The sequence below is a fragment of the Lepidochelys kempii genome, chromosome 21 (assembly GCF_965140265.1).
Source record: "Lepidochelys kempii isolate rLepKem1 chromosome 21, rLepKem1.hap2, whole genome shotgun sequence".
NCBI lineage: Eukaryota > Metazoa > Chordata > Testudines > Cheloniidae > Lepidochelys > Lepidochelys kempii.
The window spans coordinates 4,910,389-4,935,182 of record NC_133276.1 but is presented as its reverse complement, the minus strand read 5'-3'; the positions used below and the strand labels follow the sequence as shown (position 1 = coordinate 4,935,182).

At 44.4% G+C, this 24,794-nt stretch overlaps 1 long non-coding RNA gene across 1 annotated transcript in view; it reads right to left on the bottom strand.

Annotated features, from left to right (window-relative positions):
• Positions 1-17,366, bottom strand: part of LOC140901514 (uncharacterized) — a 43,215-nt gene extending 25,849 nt beyond the window's left edge. Inside the window, exon 1 of the long non-coding RNA XR_012155883.1 lies at positions 17,241-17,366. This is a non-coding gene — a long non-coding RNA (uncharacterized lncRNA). The remainder of the gene's footprint in view (positions 1-17,240) is intronic.
• Between the last annotated feature and the right edge of the window lie 7,428 nt (positions 17,367-24,794).

Below are 24,794 nucleotides of genomic sequence, written 5' to 3'. Positions count from 1 at the left end.
CCAACAGTTTTCATCAGGACTAATTCATCATAAGCTAATTCTGATTATTTTTTAAACCTTGCTTTTTTACTCAGGGGCACAGCTAGCTTTCATGGAAACATGCTCAAACTGGGACAAATCCACAAAGCACTTACACATGTGCTTAAGTGCACTGCTGAATGTGGACAGATTTAGGCATGTGCTTAAGTGCTTTATTGGATGGGGACTGTTGTTTGCTAAACTTACCTGCAGCATTTTGTGATTATCCAAGACTGCAAGAATTTTGGGGCAGGGATTTCTTTTTTATTATCCCATGTTTGTATAACACCCAGCACCAAGCGGTCTTGCTGACATAAGCAACGACTCCATGGGTGCTCAGGAGCTGGAGCACCCATGTGGGAAAAAATGGTGGGTGCTGAGTACCCAACGGGAGCCCCACATCAGATTCCCTCACCCCACCACCAGCGCCTCCCGCCTGTGCCTGCTGAGGCCTTTAGAGTCTTTCACAATACGGATAATAAACACGGAAATAATTATTAACTCATCCATCTTTAGTGCCTTCATTTCTATTTCATGCAGTACCGTAGGTGCTCCATGCTCCAAGCTTACATTCTAAGCTTAGAGATGGCATAAGAAGGGAGAGCAAACACGGTATAAGGGGGGAGGGCAGGAAATAGAGTTGGAGGGCAGAGGATAAAGGTAATGAAGATCACAGGGTTATTAACTTTACCTCATGCATGTCATTTATTTGTATCTTTTGCTCTAATTGCCATTTACCTCTGCCCTTATTATTTGTTGTCCTGATGAAAGCAATGGATCTTTCAGATGGATGCGGGTGTGTAGTGGAAAGGGTGTTGGATGCTCTGGGATTATGAGATTGTTCTGCCCACAGGAGGTGGCCTGGCAGTAGGGATCAGAATGGAAATGCTGGGGCTGGCATTGAGGCTGGCATCACAAGAGCAGGCCCACGTTTCCAAGTCAAGGCAGGCAGGATCAGAGAACGAAACATGAACAGCTTTTCACCAGGCCCCCACAAGCTGTTCTTAGCATCTTGGTAAACATCCAGCATCCTGTGACCCTGAGAGGATTGGGGGAGGGAGTTGAAGTAGAAGAATCATTTTCTTCTAACCTCTCACTGAAGTTATTAAGAGAACCTTAGGCAGCCAGAATTACCAGTCAGCTCAGACAGAAGCAAACAGCAGCCTCTGCTAATGCGGAGGAGCTAGGCTGGAGAGCCAGACCTCCTGACACAGCTCCACTCTGCAGCTAAGCTTCACAAGGAGGTGGCGCTTACTCCTCTGAACTGGAGGCATGATTTGCATCATCATTTCATGGCTGCTGTTGCCTCAGTAACCGTGACAGTGCGCGCACACAGACAACAGCGTGGAGCACAGAACAGAACGTTTCCCTCTCACTATCTGATGTGGGTTTTTTTAAAAACAGGATGGCTCAGGCTGTTCCTGTTCTTTTAAGCTGCTCCACTCATTCTTCCATTTTAACTGGGTCACTGTTTGCATAAGTTTAATGACCTCTAATTAGAAACAAAACACATTCCCAGTTGTTACTGCACCCCAGCCTTCCGTTAATTTATATTTCCTTCCAATTGCTTGGGTTATATTAATCATCCCAGCTCTTACGTATTTGCATATGGACACAGCTGTCTCGGACACACCCAGGCATTTGACCTGTTATTCCTACATTCCCCCCGCCCCACACCACCACCAACCTGCCACACACAGAGTGCGCCGTTTCCGTAGAATTGTTTGCTGTCTGAAAAATGCTCTCAGCTCCCAGATTTATGCCACAATAATAACCCTTTACACTCCCCTTGCACCTCTCATCCAAGGATCTCAGAGTACTTTACAAACATTAAGCCTCCAGGCGCCCCAGGGAAGCAAGGATAAGAAATTGGCACCAATAACATGTGGCATATTAGATGCTGAGGGTGCAAGAGTTTCTCCTACTAAATGCGGCACTGGAATTTTATTTTTTTTTACTTGCCTTATTTTCGACCCCATTTTAGCCGTGCTGGTGATGGGATGTCTCCGTCAGTACTGCAGTGTCAAATTCTGCTACATCAGCTAATCTCACATCTTTAGCACAAACACCTTCCTTTATCTGGTCTTCAGCCTGGAAGATTTTCTAGGGTAACAGCTAGTCTGTCTACTGGTGTCACAAGGGGTTTGCTCCTGCCTTTTTAACATGTCGACATGTGAAGGTGAGGGGCAGATCATGATGAAATCTGCAGCAAGCATCTTCCGACCTAAGCACAGAGCTTCCTTCCTCCCACCACTCCCTGAGCGTGTTTGTTTCAGGAATGAAAAAGTCCTGCAGAGGCTCCCAGCCCTGCTATTGGCTCTGCCAGATACACCTCTGCATTCTTATTTGCTGAGCAAAGAAAAGGAAAAGCGGGGGGGGGGGGAGGAGGAGGAAAAAAGATACCATCTCTAAATGGTCTTAGATTTAAAACAAACCCAGGTTCCAAGGAGCAGAGACATTCTCAAAGGCATCAATAGAGAATCTGGAACCAAAAATAAAGATATCCAAAAGATCTCTCTCTCATACACACACAAGAAAATAATCTGATCATAGGTCTGTGCTCTCAAAAGGATGTTGCGTTTGTGGATTATGAAACTACTACTCCCCATTGCACCAAATTGTTGGGAGGGCATGCCGCAAACTCTGCATGGGCAGGCATTTTAAAAAAAAGTATTTTAAGCTTAAACTAAAAGAACAATAGTGGAAAGACATGAGCTGTCTCTCAGGGAATGTAGTCTAAATCAAAAAGAAAAGGAGTACTTGTGGCACCTTAGAGACTAACCAATTTATTTGAGCATGAGCTTTCGTGAGCTACAGCTCACTTCATCAGATGTTTACAGTTTCCACGGTAAACATCTGATGAAGTGAGCTGTAGCTCACGAAAGCTCATGCTCAAATAAATTGGTTAGTCTCTAAGGTGCCACAAGTACTCCTTTTCTTTTTGCGAATACAGACTAACACGGCTGTTCCTCTGAAACTAGTCTAAATCAGTGGCTCTCAACCTTTCCAAACTACCGTATCCGTTCCAGGAGTCTGATTTTTCTTGAGTACCCAGAGTTTCACCCCACTTTGAAACTACTTGCTTACAAAAATCAGACATAAAAATACAGACGTGTCACAGCACACTACTACTGAAAATTGCTTACTTTCTCCTTTTTACCTTATAATTATAAAATAAATCAACTGGAATATAAGTATTATATTTACATTTCAGTGTATAGTATACAGAGCAGTATAAACAAGTCATTGTATGAAATTTTAGTTTGTATTGACTTCGCTAGTGCTTTTTATGTAGCCTGTTGTAAAACTAGGCAAACATCTAGATGACTTGATGTACCTCTGGCAGACATACCCCTGGTTGAAAACTACTGGTCTAGACCAGTGCTTCTCAAGCTATCTGATGTGGGGGACTGGCAATTTTTTTTTCCAACGTGCGTGCAGACCGGCAGCCGATGGCTCGCAGATCGGCACCGGTCCGTGGACCACCACTTTGAGTAGCACTGGCCTAGATCACTGGCATCTGACAACAACACTTGGCTCTTTTCATTCGTAGAGCTCAAAGTGCTTTAAAAGGAAGCTAACAGTCATCATCCCCATTTACAGGTGGGGAAGACAAGGCCCAAAAAATGAACTGACTTGCCCAAGATCATCCAATAGGTCAGGGAAAGAGCCAGGAATAGAACCCAGAACTCTTGGATTCCCAACCATGGGACTACACTCTCTCCAATACACACACACAAATTACAGTAGAACCTCAGAGTTATGAACTAACTGGTCAACCACACACCCCATTTGGAACCGGAAGTACGCAACCAGGCAGCAGTAGCGACAAAACAAAAGCAAATACAGTACAGTACTGTGTTAAATGTAAACTACTTAAAAAAAAAAAAGGAATGTTTAAAAAAGATTTGACATGGTGAGGAAACAGTTTCTGTGCTCATTCATTTAAATTAAAATGGTTAAAAGCAGCATTTTTCTTCTGCATAGTGAAGTTTCAAAACTGTATTAAGCCAATGTTCCGCTGTAAACTTTTGAAAGAAATATAATGTTTTATGCGGATTTCCCTCTGACCAAGCCACATGGTGTATCATGGGAGTCACATGATTGTGCACATTACGGGGACATGTAGTCTGGCCAGTCATGGAACTTGGCCTTATGAGGAGCATGGGGTTATCAGCTTTCAAACTACAACTCCTACCAGGAGTGAGCCATTAGGGGAAAATGAAGTTTCACATTGAGCTAGCTCAAAAGATCGGTTCAATAAACCAAAATGAAAAATTTCAATTTCTGAAACGTTGAATCCGATGAAGTGAGCTGTAGCTCACGAAAGCTTATGCGCTAATAAATTTGTTAGTCTCTAAGGTGCCACAAGTCCTCCTTTTCTTTTCACGGATACAGACTAACACAGCTGCTACTCTGAAACCTGAAACTTTTCAATATTTCTGAATTTTTCTTTTAATTTCCATTCTGCAAAACATCTTGATTGGGAATGAAAACAAATGTTTAAGTGTCATAATTCTGTAGCATGGGAAATTTTGAATTTTGCTCTGCTCTAGTACTGTGGTGTTTACAGAGTCATACCAGGAGTAGGGTTATGCATACAAGAACATATGGCTGTCTACATACAGAGGAGCAAGCCCTTCTGGGTAAATTCCATAGAATTTAATAGGGTTGAAATCCATAAGGTTCTGAGGAAGTTACTCAAAGCCTTCTAGAATTGAATAAAAAAATTAAATCCATTCTGGAACCATTCTAAAGAAAACAACAGCAGGGATAGCAGGCTATTCATGATTCTTAACGTTGATTTTAAAATTCTGTTTCTAAGATTACCACTGTCTTCAGTTCTATAAGTTTCATCTATTGATGTAGATGGATGTCAGTGGATCTCAAAGCACTTCTCAACCATTAATGGGATTTCTCCTCACAGTTCCTTATAGTAGGGAAGCATTATCACCCCCGGTTTACAGATGGGGAACTGAGGCACAGAGTAGATATAGTGATATATCAAGTGATACATCAAGAGGAAGGATGGCCCAGCGGTTAGGGCACTATCCTAGGACTTGGGAAATCTAGATACAATTCCCTGCTTTGCCACAGACTTCCTGGGTAACCTTAGGTGAGTCACTTGGCATTCCTCTGCCTCAGTTACCCATCTGTAAAAACAGAGATGATAATATTTCCCAACCTCACAGGGTGTTGGGAGGATAAATACATTGGGAAGACCTTTGAGATCTACTGATGAAAAGCATTATACGAGAGCCAGGTATTACTGTTATTCCTACTGCATCATTTTCATGAGGACAGTATTCATATATGGGTGTATCACTTAACATAGAACATGTACCCATGGTATTTATTGGTCTCCTCACAGCTGGCATCACAGGCTGGCATGGCCAAGCATGCATTAGCATGCACACCTACATTCATGACAAGCATAGGTGCCAGCATAGCTGAGTGCAGGGAGACATGCTGATGTGGCTGAATGCTGCTCTGCTCACAGATACAGCATAAGCATTGCATATGGAAGCAGAGAGATCAGTGGAAATTTCCCAGAGGAGTCAGCACTGGCCTAAGAAGAATGAAGCATCAGCCTCTAGTTTTGTGAAGCAACCAAAGGGCACTCACTGCATTTCAGCAGCAAGCCTTTGCAGAGGATAAACTGGAGGGAGGAAGGAGAAGGTTAACAGCCAGTACTGAGCTAAAGAGGGAGACCATTGCACCTGCCCCCACCCTGAGCTCTTTGCATGCACCGTCAATAGCAAGGCAATCATGCATATGAGGCATTTTTTCAGCCTGCCCCATACTAATCTGAATTGGACCAGCCTGCCCTATGCAGAAACCTGTTGTTGGGCTGGACTATGCACTGGATTTCTGCACTGTTACAACAAACACCACAACAAACTCTAGAATCTGAAATAATTAAAACAAAAAATACAACCCAATCTAATTTACTGTTTGTCATTTGTGCTTTATCCATTTGCATTTTCATGCTGCTTGAACTGTGAAATCAGATTACTTAGTTTCACTTGGTTGGTGCTTAAACGCAAAGATGATATACCAGGTTTGTTTTTACTCAAGACTAGAGAGGGGATTTTAAAAAGAGCTCAATTAAGTTAGACATCCAGCTCCTATTGAATTCAATAAAATCTCGGCCTTTAATTCCCCCTGGAGAATTCTCTTAAAACCCCAGCCCTATTTCCTGCATGCCATGGCTCAACGGTATTGCCTCCAACACAGGCAACTTCTTTTCTAAATCTGTTAATTTATTTTTCTTTAAAAACAAACATTTCTTTTCATGATGCAACAATACCATAAACCTTTAATGTACGTTCCTTTTAGCATAAGTAGAAAGAACATAAATGATGTTGCACAACAACAAAAAAAGTATCTGAATCATTTTCCTATAATTGGCTATTAAGAACTTGTACCACTAATTAATCTACTAATTACACATCTTATTATCTTCAACGCGTTAGCAAGTTGCCAAAGCAGGAACTAGCCTCTGGGACAGGCAGGTGATAAGAAAAGCAGGAAGATACAAACAACCAAAAAAAAAATATTGAAAAGTAGGGAAAAAGTGCCAAGTTAGAAACCTAGAAATAGGTAATAAGTATAAGTGAGGTTAATGAAACATCTCAAATTAATTTACAAGAATAAAAATAGAATCTAAAAATGAATGTATTAGGTGTCTATCCATCAGCAGGTTCCTGTAGGGTATCTTGCACTAGAAAATAAAAGGCACACAGAGTCTACAGAGACATATCCTATAACCATTTCCATGATATGAGCACAAGGCTAAGTTTCTGTAATAAGAACTAAGCACCTGATCCAATCCACTTTAAGTGAATGGGAGATTTTTCCCACAGTGGGAGTAGGACCGTGCTTCAAGTGAATTTCATAAATCCCAACACTGGACACATTTTAGACTATACTGGAATGCTTAAGAGCATGGATGGATGGAGTTAAAATAGGAACTTTCCCTGGGTGACTTCTAGAGCAGTTCCTGCTCATGAAAGGAGCTGGCTTGATTACCCTGTCAACTGAATTTCACTTTATCCATACCACCACACTGGCTAAGAGTGAGTCTGCTCTTTGGTGTCTAATCCACAGCAAAAAGAGCCTACTAGTGCTGCCAGCTAATGGAGTTATATGGCGGAACCTCAAGAGTTGCAAACTGACCAGTCAACCACACACCTCATTTGGAACCAGAAGTACACAGTCAGGCAGCCGCAGAGACAAAAAAATCAAAAAAACAATTAAACATAAACTACTAAAACAATAAAGAGTAAGCAGCATTTTAATTCTGCATAGTAAAGTTTCAAAGCTGTATTAAGTCACTGTTCAGTTGTAAACTTTTGAAAGAACCATAACGTTTTGTTCAGAGTTATGAACATTTCTGAGTTACAAACAACCTCCATTCCCGAGGTGTTCATAACTGAGGTTCTACTGTACTCATAAATGGAAGGACTCTCACTGCCTTCAGTGAGAATTGGCTCAGGCCCTATCAGAACAAAATTAAAATATATTTAATAGCTACAGGAGTTTGAGGAGTTTTAAAGCGGTTGTGATAGGCATATGGAAGAGTCGATTGCCTTGCAACATACCAATCTCAACAGTATAGTCTCAGATGGTAGAGATTGCCTAGGAAAAGTCATGTCCTCTGGAAAAAAACTAAGGAGTTATAGATAAATTAAATTCTGGGAAGTCATTGGACCTAAATGACTTGGCCATGTAGAATCAAAACAACTTGATATTTGTTGGCTCCAGTTTATTTATGACTCTGTACTTTGCCTGCAGCAAACACCTGTCTCAGGTAACTTTTGCTATCAAGGTTATAACGTTGAGATTAGTTTGCTGAATTATGGGTAAAGAATTTGTAGAAATCAAGGATTTAATTCCAATCTGTAGGGTTTTATCCCTGATGTTTTAAGTTATTCCTGGTTGAGCTCCCTGATGGCATCTATTTGGTTACCTAGCAAAAACCTATCGCTATAGGCTACACATGCTTTGGAAATCCTGCTCTAGTTCTATCTAATTCTGTTAGCCTGACCAAACTCTGTTACGATGTGTTTTATGTAACTGCCATTTTATTTTTAAATCTCTCAAGTTGCCAACTTGTCCTTTAGAGCCCTACCTACACTAGGGACATTTTTTTCAAATGCGTTAGTGCAAGTTCATTGCCATTGATGTTAGTAACACTGGGAGCCCTAATACGTTTAGTCTCTAGTCCTCCAAGGAGTCATTCAGGAAAAAAGCAGGGGAGGCAAGACATGTCTGATATTTCTAAGGTAAAAAAACAAAGCAAAAAATCCGCCTGGAAAAAAAAAAATCCTTTGCAGGCCTTCTTTTTATACAGTAAAGAAGCAAAAAGGGATACTTCTTTCTGTCTTTGTGGGTCACCTATAAATAATTTCTCCACAGGATCCAAAATGGGGAGGGAAGGAGATTGCAGAGACTCAACGACTGAGTTGAAGGGAAAAGGTCAAACCCACTATAAACAGAATGAAAGAAATTGCATTGCTAGAGTACCAGCCGCCAGGGACTTCTGGAAGGTAGAGAGAACAATGTAAGTTTCAGATGAGATAACGAGTGATGGAGATGTGTCTGCTCAGTCTCAAAAACCTGGCCTAAATTAGGAAATTAGGTCAGTGTAACTACTGCTCAGGACTGTAAAAAATCCACACCCCCTGAGCAACACAGTTAAACCGACCTAACCCCTGGTGCAGACAGCGCTAGGTTGACAGGAGAAGTCTCCCATCAACTTGCTACCGCCTGTCAGGGAGGTGGAAAACAACCCCCCCCCCCACACACAAACACACAAACAGCGTTTCCACTTGCAACCATCTGCAGTCATCTGACCACTGCTACTTTTGACATAAAAGCTTTGATGCCTAACTTAACCTAATGCTGCTAAAATGGAGATTAGTTACCTGTAACTGGAGGTTCTTTGAGACATGTGATGCCTATCTGTATTCCACACATGGGATAAATATGCGCAATACATGCCCGAGTCCAGAATTTTTTGCAAGCAGGGTCCGTTGGCCCACACATTCATCGTAACTCTCCTCGTGCTCCGAACCAAGGGCATATAAAGCAGTGTGGGCTGACATCTCTCCAGTTTCCCATTCTTACCACAGTTCAAACAATCCGCAGCAGAGAGGGCACAGGGTGGGTAGTGGAATACAGAAAGGGACCACATCTTGATGAACCTCCAGTTATAGGTAAGTAACCTCTTTCTTCTTCAAGTGATATCCCTATGTGAATTCCACATGTGGGAGATTAACAAGCAGTAGTCAGACAGGACATGGGTGCAAAGACACAGAAGCAAAACCTGACTGTAGAACTGCTGTTCCTACAGCTGTATTCACAGTCAACAACTGGACCACAGCATTTCATCCTGTGAACATATGCAAGGAGTTCCAAGTAGCTGCCCTATGTATCTCTCGGGGAGGGGGGGAGTCAGTCTCTCACACATACACAAAAATGTAGCCAAAGTAGTTTGCCCTCTAGTGGAATGAACCCTCAACTCCTCCAGAAGGGGAACATTAGCTAGTTAGTAAGAAAGGGTAATACAATCAGAGATCCATTTTGAAAATCTCTGCGTTGATATAACCTGACCTCTGGATCGCTCTGCTATGGGAACAGATAGCTAGGTGTCGTTCTAAAATCCCTTGTTCTTTGCAGATAAAAGCCTTTCAGACATCTAGAGAACGCAGCCATCTCTCTTTATCTGAAGCATGGAAAAAATACTGCTAAGTGAATTGCCTGACTCTCCTGAAACTCGGAAACTACTTTAGAAACTAATCTAGCGTAGGGTCATAATACAACCTTTTCTTTATAAAACGTAGTATATGGTATGTCCATTTTGAGTGCTCCCAGCTCACTGACCCTTCTGGCTCACATTATGGCTATTAGAAAGGTCAGATTCATAGATAGATTGGCTATAGAGCCTTTGGGTGCTATTGCTTGGACTGCTCTGTTACCGCCTAGACCACCAGGGATTTTGGCGGAGGGTGAGACAACAAAAACTCTGCCCTCTGGGACAGAACAGAGTACCACTTCATGGCCCACTTAGGGGTGGGAGAATGAGAAGCAGGAATGTGCCAAACTGTCTTTGCTGGGTCCACAATGGCATCATTGATGGGCAGGGTGACTCAACTGGACCCGGAAGATTGCAGAACATCTAGTAAACTGTGCTGAGGTTCCTGGACTTCCTCAAGATGATTCTGTAGCTCTGCAGCCAACCTGTGCATGAGCTTTAGATATTGTTTAAAGCCACCTGGCAGAAACGGAGAAGATGGAGTAACCACCTCATCCGGTGAAGATGACAAGATTGCTCCCGGAACCATCAGCTCTTGAACACCTTCCCTTTCCAAATATTCCAAAGGGGTCGAGTGTGGCTATCTGGGCAATGGCAAATAGGACTCCTGAATCAATTCTGGGTGTCCAGGGTAGGGTTCCCATAGTCCCCAATATTGCCAGTAGGATGGATCAACGGGCAAAAGAAGACCCCAAGGTAGGGTACCACCTTCTCTTGGCCAATTGTATCTGGTCAGAGGCCAGAACACGGATTTTCTGGGGCTCCTGTCTCGTGCCCCTTTGTCTAATACTGCAGAGACTACTGTGGGGCCCATGTTCCCAAGCCTGTGTTCAGAGGGACACAGCCTGCATGGTAAGACTGATGTATGGAAGTGAGTCTACGGCCAGGATCTGATTGGGGCTTCATTGCCTTCTCCTGAGATGTTTTCTGAGTCTCAGTTCCCAATCATCACAAGTTCTCGGGGAGGAAGAACAGCAGATGCTGCACTCAGCAGAAATATGTGCCTCGCCAAGGCAGCAGAGGGCAGCACTGATGTTCGTCACTCACCAAAAAGGAGCAAGGGCGGGAAACACAATTTTTGAACCTGGGCATAATCTCAGTCTTCTCAGGCGTTAAAAGTCCCTGGGTGGGGAAGAAAATGGGACAACAATTTCTAACTATTCTATGAAGACTATACTATCAAGACAACTAAAACTACGTATATACAGTATCTTACAGCAAAAAGGGAGCTGAGGATACTGAAGAATCCGACTCAGACCTATGCAGCCGTAAGAAGGAAAGGGAGAGGCACTGGCCTGCACCACCTTTAATTCCCTTGGTTTGGAGTACAAGTAGAGCTATGACACATGTGTAGGCCAAAGGACACTGCTTGCAAAAAAATTCCAGACACAGGCACATGGTGCATATGCATATCCCACATGCAGAATACACAGATCCAATACACATACGGACCATCACTTGAAGAAGAATGAGCCTTTACGTATGTTTTCATTCCCAGATTTAAATTGAGGCCATATTAACATGTTTGTAGAAACCAGTTTCTCAGCTCTCATTTTTGAAAGCTTATCTCAAGGGACAGATAATCTCATTTATTTCTGCTAACACAAATCAAAGCACCAGCAAATGAAATAGATTTGCAGTCTAAGATTAAAGAGCTAGAATCAAAATTCTTGTGACAGGCAGACAATGAAAACAATTTTAAATATAATATTTCTGAAAACCCCACACAAATGTTTTTGTCTTTATCTGGAAAATAGAGGGGAATATATAATTGTAGGTAGATTGATTACACACATACACATGACACACGACACTCCGTGCTTGTCCAACAGTTAAGAAAAGGAGGAGAATGGGAAAAGAAACCCATTTTTGAATGCTGCCAATTATCGATTATGGTAAACATGATTCTATCCATTTAGATACTAAACAGGTTGTTGGATGACTCTGTATAAACACAATATTACAGACCTAAGAATACCATTGGGAAGGATAGAGGGGGATTCAATGAGGAAATTGTTCAAGCTTACATTTACTTCCAGGCTTCCAAGCAGGGAAAAATTCCCCAAGCCAGAGAACAACTCAACCTTTGCTAGTTTAACTTTTCTTTTTGGCACCATTACAGTTTCCATTCACCTTAGGTTTGTCACCCTTCCTTTATGTGAATGTGTATTTCACTTTGAGCAAAAGGCGCAAGGATCCCTGAGAGTATAGAACATATACAAACATTCTATAATTGAAGGTTATATACACTGAGGGTATTCCTGGCCTTAATGAAATCAGTAGGAAAAGTTCCATTGACTTCACAAGGGCCAGGTTTTCACCCTACAGAGTCAGGAGAACTGGTTTTGTCCAAGGAGAATAAAACTCAATAGCAGAATGACACAAGCAAAGGAAAACTTAGACTGACTATCTGGAAGCCATACGAGGCAGGTACTGCTACCTCAGAGGTTAAGTGACTTGCCCAGTGTCACACAGGGTCAGTCTCTGAGAATAGAGGGGTGAAATCCAGGTCTTGTTCAAGTCAATGTCCCTCAACTTCAGTCAGGACAGGATTTGACCCCTGGAGTACCACTTGCTCTGTCCAGTTCTGGTCTCCAGATTGTACTCCCTCCCAAGTCACACACCAATTTTGGGAAAAGAGAAGCTTTACAAGCAAACAAGAAGAGGACTGTTGCATTAGTGGACCCCATTTTGAATGTTGCCCAATTCCTGTCATGTGAGTCACTAAGGTCCCTGTGCTTATCACATATTTTAATGTTTCTAACATTAGAGAGACATCTTTTGGATCGGTTGCTATGGTCACTGAAATTTAACAGCATATCCCTAATCAACGACCACTACAAGAAACTCAAATTGCTTCTGATGAGGGTGACAGCCCTGTATAAATATTGTATCCTGAAGCAAAGTATTAAATCTGTATTAGCCAAGTAAAACCAGCAGGTGGCAGCGCTGTTACACATATTCCATCCTGAGCTACTCATGCTCCAAGGGTACATGGATGTCTGAACCATCATCCATTTTATTTTAGGTAGCTGATTATCTAGGGAAATTAATTCAACTGCATTTTTAAGCACAAAAGAGATGATGCACATGATACAGTGAATAAGTATAACAACTTAGGTTGACATTTCCAATGTATTCTAGGGACTTTAGACGCATACCTGCGATTACAATTAACAAGGTGATGTGTATCTAAAATTTCCATTGTATTTCCATTAAAAAAAATGCAAAGAAACAAGAATGTTTGTCATTTGCACTGAAATTTTTCAAAGAATTTGGGGTGTGCCAGGGTGTCATAAAAAACAAAAATCAGAAAACTTCTGATTTTGACAAATGACGAAAGAAAAACTGTGGTTCAAAACCAAAACTTTTTGGCAGTTTTCTAAAATGATAAACAGACATTTCCTAATGAAAAATGGAAATGAAAATTTCATTCTCTAATGAAAATTCCCATTTAGTCAAAAAACATTTTTTTTTTTTGGTCAAGAAAATGTTTTGACAGAAATTGTAAGCCAGCTGTACTCTAGATGGCTTTGAAAATCTAAACCTTAGTATTTACACATCCTCTTTCTTCTTTCTCGGGCTTTACAAATGAATTTGGCACTGAACTGAAGTCCATCCTCTCTGATGGCTCAGTGTGAAATTACCAGATGACCCAATGCCTAAAGGAGATGTGTCCACATCATACTTGCCACCTGCAGGACTGGCACTAAATGGCAACTTCATGGGCATCATCAGAGATGCTGGGGATTGAATGGACCACTGAAATTTTAGCATCACTCAACAGATAGCAAACTGGGGCTGCTGCTGATATTCTATTACAGTGGTTCTCAAAGTCACGACCCCATTTTAATGGGGTCCCCAGGGCTGGCTTTAGACTTACTGGGGCCTGGGGTGGAAGTCAAAGCCCGAGGCCCACCACCTGGACAGCAGGGCTCAGGTTACAGGCCCCCTGCCTGGGACTGAAGCCTTTGCGCTTTGGCTTCCCACCCCGGGTGGCAGGGCTTGGGTGGGCTCAGGCTTCAGTCCCCCGTCCCCCCTCGGGTTGTGTAGTAATTTTTGTTGTCAGAAGTTTGAGAACCCCTGTTCTACTGCATCTTTTTGAAGGACATTGAAAAGCAGCTTGCTGTAAATTAGAATGTATAAATTCTATGTTTATACAGCGCCCTTCAGGAAGAAATGTCCAAAAATACTTTGCTTTTAATTAAAGGTGATTCAGGAGCAAATCCACAGATACCCTCCACCCTGAAACTTAGGGAAGTTTAGCAACTGACCTGATCTTTTCTCTCTAATAGGTGAGCCAATATGATTCCTCAAAAACTTTGAATCAGAACTCTCATCCACATTTGCACATTGTAACTCTTTCTCTGCAAGTTGTACAATTGATCACTTCACCCATTACTGAAATGCAGCCACTTCGGGCTGGAACGTGGCAGCTGATTAACAGTTTATAGCTACAGTGCATTTTATAAAGTTATTAAACTTCTCTGGACCATGTGATGGTGAGAGGTACACTCAGCTGATTGAGGCCAGACTGAAGACTTCCAACCTCATACCTCAATCACAACACACCCCTTCATGTTGGGGTATTTTCCCCTACACGGAATTACTGCACCCCACTTTAGCACCTTCATTGCCTAGCAGACTAACTGGCATGTAGCTGACGCAATAAATGAGCTTCAGTTCTCTTGAGTCCCTACATTATTGCATCTGAAACCATCTTCCCCCAAATTCACATCAAGGGTCCCAGTGTTCCAAATGCCCAAGTGCTTTTAATTGGGCATGCACAGAAGGGACTGAGGTTGAAACAGCTTATGACTGTTTCATAAGTCAAAGAATCAATCCTGAAGCACTTGCATGAGAGGAAAGTGATCAGGAACAGCCAGCATGGATTCACCAAGGGAAGGTCATGCCTGACTAATCTAATCGCCTTTTATGATGAGATTACTGGTTCTGTGGATGAAGGGAAAGCAGTGGATGTATGATGACTTATGAGGAGAGGCTGAGGGAGCTGGGATTGTTTAGCCTGCAGAAGAGAAGAATGAGGGGGGATTTGATAGCTGCTTTCAACTACCTGAAAGGGGGTTCCAAAGAGGATGGCTCTAGACTGTTCTCAATGGTAGCAGATGACAGAACGAGGAGTAATGGTCTCAAGTTGCAGTGGGGGAGGTTTAGATTGGATATTAGGAAAAACTTTTTCACTAAGAGGGTGGTGAAACACTGGAATGCGTTACCTAGGGAGGTGGTAGAATCTCCTTCCTTAGAGGTTTTTAAGGTCAGGCTTGACAAAGCCCTGGCTGGAATGATTTAACTGGGAATTGGTCCTGCTTCGAGCAGGGGGTTGGACTAGATGACCTTCTGGGGTCCCTTCCAACCCTGATATTCTATGATTCTATGAGGGATCAGCTGAGACAGGCCACCAGAACATCTGCTGCAGGATGAGCTCTCATGCCACAACGGTATCGGAGGGAAAAACAATGGGTACCAGCCATGTGGACACTGCCACGTGGCCTTCAGCTGCCAAGCAAAGGGTCTGGCGCTTTCCAGGACCAAGACATTAGCTCCATTGTGAGAGGCAGATCTGGGAATTACTTGTGGATCTCCAGGTGCAAAATGAGAGACCCGATCCCACTCTCACAACTGAGCCCGAGATCAAGACCCAATAGTTAATATCACATGTCCCGAAAAAGGTGCCCTTCATCTTAGAATCTGATGGAGCATAAACAAAGGTCCCATCCTCACATCCCATCCCACTTGGGACTGGTGAAGGGTGAAGTTAGGACCCATGGGCAATAGTTCACAAGAACAGTGGAAAGTGGAGAAGCAGAGAAGCCAGAGAGAGCTGAGAAACGAGAAACTCTGTTTTTAAGTTAGGTGTCAGCTCTTCTTGCCAAAAGGCAGTAAAAACTTCAACTCATCTCAGCCATTCACTCTGTGGGTGGGCAGAACTGAATGGAGCCTTAAGATAAGGCCAGAACAAGGATTGCAGGCAGCATGGAAACATTTACAATCAGCTTGTTTTTTTCTTAAGGGAAATCTCATATCCCTGCACACACCAGCCAGGGAGGGTTGTTTGTGGCTGCATTAATGAGTTCCAGGCTGGAGAGAATGCAAGACACCCTTTTGTCAGTCTCTCACACGCACACAGTGTTCTTACCGTGCACCCTGTCAGGGAACCCTGTTGCATATAACCTCCACTACCCTTAATTGACAAAAGAATGGTAGAGCCCAAGCTAAAGCCCATTAAAGCCAATGGAAAGACACCATGGGCTCCAACAGTTGAGATCAGGCCTATTTAAAAGGAAACATAGTTTAAGTTTAACCCACTAGGGAGTGTGTGTGTTACAAGTTCCCCTTTATGGCAGATCCACAGAGGAGAGGACATGAATCTGTTACAGTGCCAGCTACAGCATGTTGGCTCTTTAGCTCAAGCTGTAGCAGTTCATGCTGTTCGCTCTGGAGAACTCTAATTCACTCCCTGGTGTGTCAGCCAAGACTGCGGCCAGCTCATAAGGATAAAAGGGAGTGCCAGGAACCAAGACTTCTAACCCCAGGTCTGCCAACAATGCCCTTTGCAACAACAAGCAAATAATTTAAACACTGTCTCAGTTAAAGTGGAAGTAGTAATGTTTGCTTAACTAAATTCTCCTTGCTCCATCCCAGTTAATATTTACGTGATATACTTATTATGTGTTTTATGTCCCACTGCAATGGTTGGTCCACAGAAAGGATAATGCTGAGATGACAGAGACCCAGGACACTGTGACAGGCTGCATGCAAGACTACAGTACAGCAATCTTCGAGATCAAAACCATGACTTAGAGCCCCAAAATCATGAGATTGGCCCCACAACCCATGAGATTTTAAAATCACCATCAAGCCTTATTGTTTGGTCTGTCTTTTGACTTTTAACTCCACTCTCCTCTTCCGGCAGTATGTGCGTAGGAAAATTTCAGGTTGAAATGTCACCCTTTAATGCACACGCAAAATGCACGCCTCTCCCCAACCACTCAGAAGGAGACGGCACTTGCCTTCTCCTCACCCCACAGACAAGGGAAATGCCATCCATTTCCCATTACGCTCATGACTCCCTCACCTTCCCCAGACAGGACAGCACCATCTCCCTTATCCACCACCCACCCCAGGCTGGGGGAGCTCCCATTCTATCGCCTCCTTCTTACCCCCACATCCTGCTGCACACACACACCCCCACCAGCCTGCCCCCAACACCCTCTACACCTCTCCTCAGCCTCCCCCAAGCCCTCAAATCCCCTACACACTCCCACCTGCCCCCATATCCCCCTGCCCCTTTCAGCCTCCCACATCCCCCAACCTGCCCCTTCAGCCTCCCTCCTACCTCCCACAGCCCCAGTGCCTACTCCCCCTCATTCTCCCCAGCCACCTTTCACAGGGTCTCTGCTGCTCCTCACAGTCCCTGAGTCCTGTCCAGTCCCAAGAACCATACAGTGGCTGGCAGCCATGTTGCCTGGGGACGTGGCTTTCAAGCACTTGACACTAGCCATCTTTATTAAGGGCAGCCTGCCTGCCTCTGCAAGAGACAGAGAGGGAAATGGCAGCCATGTTGCTGGCTTCAGCCCTGCTGCCAGTAATGGCTGAGGGCGGCCATTTTGAATAAGGGAAAATTCCTGAGCTGGTGCCTTGCATCATGTTTACCTCAGACAAGTGAAAAATCACCCCAAAATCGCAATACCACAATTAACACAACAGATAAGGGCACATTACTGCTGCCAGCTAAGGGACATTATTCCTTTGGCTCAAGTAATTGAGGCTTATGCTTTGGAGTGGGTGGTCCCATCCATGTCCACCACCAGCTAACAACCATGGGTGGGGATTTGCTAAAGTGCATTTAAGTTTCCCCATCTGTAAAATGAGACTAATGATACCGATCCCCTTTCTACAATGCTCTGAGATCTGCTGATGAAAAGCACCATACAGGGGCTAGGTATTGCTATTATTCAGTTGTTAAGCAACGCATAACAGCCAAGTATTACTGGACATGCTGCTACTACTTAAAAGCGTTGCAAATACTGGATCACACCCTTGTTCCATCTAACCCGATGTCCTGCCTCGAAATGCAGCCAACACCCTGCTGCCTAAGGGGAAGGCAAGGAGTCCCATAAATTATTTGACACTGTAGGCGTGTGTGTGTGTGTGTGTGTAAAACAAACAGCACTGCAGCATGCCATTCAGTTCACCTTGCCTTAGCATGCGCATTTACAAATGTCATACCATGTTGCTGCCCCTTCGATTACGGGAAAGAACCTAGCTCTGGTATTTTAAACAGCGGAAGGAGATGATTTTAGTATTAAAGGAACTATGGGGTGGTGTCCATGATACACACCCTCACCAGCACAGAACCGAACACCCGTGCCCTGCCCCTTCTCCAAGGCTGCACCCTGCTCACTCCATCCCCGCTCCCTCGGTGGCTCACTCTCCCCCACCTTGCTCACTTTCACTGGGCAGGGGCAGGGGGTTGGGGTGCGGGAGGGTGTGATGGCTCCAGCTAGGGGTGCAGGCTCTGGGGTGGGGCCAGAAATGAGGGAGCTAGGGTGCAGGAGGGGGCTCCAGGCTGGGGCAGGGTGTTAGGGTGTGGGTAGGGATGAGGGGTTTGGGGTGCAGGAGGGGGTGAGGTCGCCAGCTGGGGTGCAGGCTCCAGGGTGGGGCCAGAAATTAGGGTTCAGGGTGTGGGAGGGGGTTCGGGCACAAGAGGGGATGAGAGCTCCAGTCAGGCAGCACTTATCTCAGGCGGCTCGCGGAAGTGGCTGGCATGTCTGTGTAGGGCCCCGGCTGCAGGCACCACCCCCGCAGCTCCCATTGGCCGCAGTTCTTGGCCAATGGGAGCTGCAGAGCCAGCCCTCGGGGGCATCGCATAGAGTCTCGCTGGCCGCTCCTGCGCCTAGGAGCCAGAGGGGGACATGCCGGCTGCTTCTGGAGCTGCATGGAGACAGGGCAGGCAAGGAGGCCGCCTTAGTCCCACTGCGCCGCCGTCCGGACTTTTAGAGGCCCAGTCAGCACTGCTGACCGTAGCCGTCAGGGTCCCTTTTTGGCTGAGCATTCTGGTCAAAAACTGGACGCCTGGCAACCCTGACTTTCAGTCAGCAACGGATTGCTAGAGGCTGTGGGTGGTTAAACTGTTATTGGCAACAGTGTTCTCAAAAATAAGAGCTTGAGAAGGGATCTGCAAGGAAGGAACCTACGTCATTAGATAAGGAAGGAATAACAGAGCCTTTGTTTGGCTTGAATGGGACCTGCCTATGTTTACACGCACAGAAAAAACGTCCAGAAACTCCAAGTACAGCCTTTTCTGGCCTGGACCTCGCTGCAGGTTTGCACCCCCACTTCCCCTGTGATCTGCAGTTCCTTTGGTCTTGGCTACTTTGAGGAAGGCTTTTATTTTGCCAGTGCAATTTACTCTGTGGTTTTGTCGTCTCAGCTTGGCTGCAGGTGGTGTCCTGGTATCTGAGAAACGCACCCCGTATCGATTAGATCTCAGATACATCGGGGCATGTGGCACAAGCTCATTCAAAAAATCAGCTGCTCTATAACATATTATATCTAGAGTGTCTATAAGAGAGATTTCCTTGTGTCCTGTGGAAGATAGAGCCCAAATCTGGGAAAGCAATTCAGTTTCCTGCATATATTTTATCTGCAGGATTCATTACTGCAGGAGATCAGAGAACCAAGAACTGCAGAGGAGCTAAAAGGGAGTTACTACTGGCAGCATTCATTGTTAGAATGAGGGTAACAGCTAGAGGCCCCAAGATCAGAGGCCCATTCTGCTAAGCAGCGTACTTACACATAGCAAGAGACCGATTAGGGGGTTAAACTGAAGAAAAAAGATCACTATAAATGGCTTAAATAACTCCTATTGAGTCCCTTGTATGTGCACAGCTCCCACTCTAACACAAAGGGTCTAAAGATCAGGGTTTACCTGATCTTCTAACACCCAGGTTAGCTGCAGAAAAAGTTACTTGTCCAAGGTCACTGTGCAAGGCAGCAGCAGCACTAGAGATAGCCACTCGGAAGTCTGGGTTGCTCTTCCCATGTTCTGACCACAGGACAGCACTGCCCTCACGCAAATGCAAAGCTTTGGGCAATGAAGATTTTGGAGTCACTGTAATACTAAATAGAATAACCTCCCTCTTATTTTGTGGTTTTTTCCAGCAGATCTCAAGGACGTCAATATCATTATCCCCATTTTACTGAGGGGGAAACTGAGGAACAGACAGGGGAAGTGACTTGCATAAGGTCATCCAGCAGGCCTGCACCAAGCTGGAAACAGAACCCAGATAGTCTAGGTCCAATCCAGCCTTGTGCGCACTCTATCCACTAAGCAGCACTGCCGCTACAGACCTTTCCTGTTCTCCACTGAGAGGCTGCAGCACCATCTTTAGAGTTGAGGATCCACTGGCATTCCCACAACAAATCCCCGTAACATTTACCTTGGAACTTTTCCTGTCTCACCAACATGTAAAAAGGAACAAGAGTTGTATTTTCACCTTCCATATTTAAAACATAGTCTATGCTCTGAGCTCCCCTGGCTGAGCCTGAACAATGCAGCAGGCTGAGAGGGTACAGGTGATCATTTTTCCCAGGCTCCTGCAGACAGCGAGGCACCAGTAAGCAACTCACGGAGAGATGTCTTAACTCTGAAATGCTTTGCTTTTGTTGGTCTGAGTCAAAGCCATAATCTATTTAGATAACATTGCTAATGCCTCAGTTCAACATTGAACCATTTATTCTGGCCCCAGAGACCAAGGCACAGAGCTAGGTAAACATTTCTCAAGGGAAACCTGTGTTTTTACCAGTTGATCAAAAAAGAAACTGGTGGATGGGGAAAGGAGGGGGAAATAAAGTTACTTAACATATCTAATTAACAGAAATTAGCAGCATTAGCACTGTCCGGCAACCAGGATCAAAATCAGATTTGTTAGACAAGAGACTACTTGGCAACAACCAGGGGTGAATTTGACACTACAAAATATGAAAGGTTGCCCATTTTAAAACTAGACAGGGCACTGTGAAATGTGCAGTAGGGAACAACACCTCACTGGCAGGAAGATGGATTGGGTGGCCCTATAGGCCTTTCGAATCTCGAGCTTTCACGAGTCCATGCAGATGGTTTAGATAGTAATATGCTACACATTTCTGTAGCACCTTTCAGTCAAAGCATATGCCAGACTCTCCAGGCACCCCTCTGCTCCGGATATTATAGCATCCACATCAGAGATGAGCACACAGGAAGGGAAAGGTTAACCAAAGCCTACCGTGTACAACAAGTTAGAGGCACAACCACAAATAAAACCCCAGAGTCCGGACTGCCCGTTCCTTTGCTCTAACCACCCATCCTCCATGAAACCAAAGAACTAGGCTCTATGAAGGAAAAGCTTCTAGGGCCTGGCAGAGAGAGTTGCCACAATGTCTTATCTATGCAGGGATACACAGTACTATTTGCTCCACACCCTTTGGGGAGATTCCAAAAGTGAAGCTCACACTCTAGGCATGCTTATGCTGTGTGGTGATATTGCGCAAGAGCACCTGTGATTTGTTCCTACCCTGTTAGTTCAGCAACAGCCATGGTAGCCCCACTGGCATAACACTGTGGGCTGGGGTACAGCCTGTTCTTACCTTTCCTTTGAAATTCAGCCTTTTGTGAGCAGACACTCTGTCACTCCTGTCCTTCCTCTGTACAATGCCCCACATGCAGCAGAGAGAGAGTGAGAGAGAATTTCAGCTGTGGGGCAAGTCACTGGGTTGGGACTCACCAGCAGTTCTTCTTTTCTCAGAGTTACTGTCTTGCTCCAGCCATACATGGGCACAGAGGAGCCATCTTCACTGCTGGTCAAAGCTGGGTAAAGTGGAACCAGTCCTAGCAACGCTTCTGGTACAGACACAACATGGAGAGTTTTAGAAGCTGTTGGGCTGGGCTTATTGCTGTGCAAAGAGCAGAGGGGGAGAAACGAACACTTTGCAGCCTACACCCTGTGTGAGCTGCTAGAGCCCTCTACCAGGAGAGCCTGCGCACCGTACATTTTGTTATCAGGATCCTTTGGGTGAAGCGGTCCAGAAATAAACAGAGTTGAAGAATGTTTTAAACCAAAAGGCTCATTCAGGCTAGGAGCCCTGCACTGAGTTCCTCAGACAGCAGCTTCACCTCATTATCACAACCAATTCCACCTGTTTCTGGTCAGCAGCACAGCCTAGCAGAGATTAACTCCTTGTCCGCCAGTGCTGGGGCAGGCCTCTGTACCCAAATACCTCAAAAAGCACCATTGCAGCTCATCAAATAGGTTTTCCATGAGCCCACGAGCTGGTTTTTCTGCACGGGAAAGCTTTAAAAAACTAATGTCTCCTTACCCATTTAGGGCCCCAATCCTTCAAAACTGAAACATGGGAATTACTTAATGCAGCTGAAGACAATGGGACATGCATAATTTTATACAGGTCAGCAGATACTTAAGGGTTACAGGATTGGCTGGAAGCTATGTTCTTTATTCCCCAAGCAGGATAAGCAGCAAAGATTGCTGACTCACCCATGTGTGAACTTAGGCCTGGTGTTACAAAAGATTTTCTCTAGCTTTGCATTTCTCTCACAGACATGATGATTTCTCAGCACAAATACATCCATATTCTTTGTAACTGAAAAATGCACATAGGAGACCCCTGCTCTCTGGGATAAAGTGTACATTTGGATAATGAAACATGATGATCTACACATGTTTCACATGCAGATCAGGACAGCTTGGTCTTGGGGACCAAGGAATCAGGAGCCATGGATTTTATCCTGGCTCTATCACTGACCTGCTGGGTGACTCTTGGACAAATCATTGATTGCATTGCTCTGTACCTCAGTTTCCCTTCCAACCTTTTATCTGTCTTGCCTATTTAGAATGTAAACTCTCTGAGGCCAGTATTGTTTCCAATTATTGTATAGTGCCCAACGTGATGGGGCCGTAATCTCAGCTGGAGCCTCTGGGCAGTGCCATATTTCAAATAATATTAATGGAAAAGGCCACCTTTATGCAGCTTGAAATTAATCCTTAGCAAAACACAGAGAGGTGCAGTTAAATCTGACTCCGATCTAAAGCCTCAGCCCTGCAAGTCAAAGGGGTGCCCCGGTGGATCAGCTTGCAGCATCCAGGCCTAAGACATTTATCAAGGAATAATATGTGCATTGTGGACAGCAGATAATCAACCATTAAGAGGGTGTGAGAGTTTAATTCAGGGAAAGGATTTTTTGAACATCTGATACATGTTTTTCACTTGCTCTGAACCCATTTGCTGAAAGAGAGAGAGTGTGCAAGCAAGCAAAGAATAAGAAACATCTTTTACTTATGCTATTTCTACGGGAAAGCAACTTCTCAGAGGGCAGTACATTCCTTTCTTCGTCCAGGCAGTTAACTGAGCCAGACACAGTTGCCAATGGAATAAACAGTCCATTGTTTCAAGAATACAACAGAAAAGCTGGGTTCAATTCTCAGCTCTTTTTACGGACAGTATTTACAGATCTGTTTGTAAAAAAAGATAACAAAATTTAAAATCAATAGTTTTTGTATTTTTACATGACTTCAGTGCTGGTGAAAAGGGCCTGATTGACAGAACTTGAAATTTAAATTTAAATCCTTCTTGCTAAGCATACTATGAGTCAGGCACAAAGCAGCCCTTCGCCACATCCGAGACACCTGTGTGTCTCAGTATTGACAAGGAATAGCAGTAACATTTAGTAGCGAGAGGATATGTCAGTTTTCCAGGCCTATTAGTCTTCAGCCCCAGTGCTGAAGCTGCCAAGAATGGAGTCTGTTAATGCCAATGGTGATGGTGTGTCCTCTACTCACTGTACTATGAGTCCCCTACTCATTGTATATGGGCCACCAATACATGGATCATATAGCAATGTCTCTGGTCAACCACCAACCTGGGCTTCATTGGAATCCGTGACATAGAGGTGAAAGCCACTGAGCCAGCCAGTCCCCTTTCTTCAATTAAATTTCTTTTCCCTTTACACGTACATGCTCCCCCATCCCGCAAGGCTATGCCCAGGGCAGGGCTGTAGCTGCTATAATAATACTGGTCCCACTGATAGAGGCTCCAGGTGACATGCTTATAGAGGCCTCCACGTGCAGCTAGCCAAACTGTGGCTTGCTCAGTCAGGAGACTAGGAGCCACAAAGGCTACAGGCAGCAAATATTCACGGGGACTGGCTCCATCCTACAAAGTGAATCCGGACATAAGTAGGTCTGTTAGACTTCACTCTTTACTGAATGATATGTGACTCCTGACCCACACAGAATGGGCTTGGCTTAAACCACTTTTTCCAAGAGAACAATCTCAAGCTCATGAGAAGGTGGAGATTGCTCCTGGCCTTAAAACTTCATGGTTGCTGAGAGGCCTTTTCTTTGTTCTTGAAAGTGAAAATCTTTCCCCCGTATGTTTTGTTTGTTTGTTTGTTTTAGTACAACCCCCTATTACTAGGGAAGGCCAAACATCAAAAGCAGGACTGAGGTTTCTTTCCTGTATGACAATTTTTTGGATTCTTTTAGGAAGTCTTTGATATCTACATATTTCCAAGGCCTCATGTTGGGTAACAATGCCAGCTCCTTCCACATAGCTTGACAGTACTGTTGCAAGCACTTGGAGTGGGGTGGGTTGTCTAGAGCAGTGTCATATGCTCTTGTACACCCACACACGGATTGATCACTCCCTTCACCTTCAACTAATGCCTCCAGTCTATGGGAGCCAGACACCAGAGGGTTCACTGCAAAACAACTACACGTATGCTGTGGGAGGAGGGAATAGTAATTCAACTCCAAGTCTATTCACATCTCAGCACCAAACTCCACCTGGAAAGCTTTACATACAAGTTCCACAAGAGCATTAAACACTGAGAGGTTATAAAAAGCACAAGAAGGGGCATTCACTTACTCATGTTGCTGAG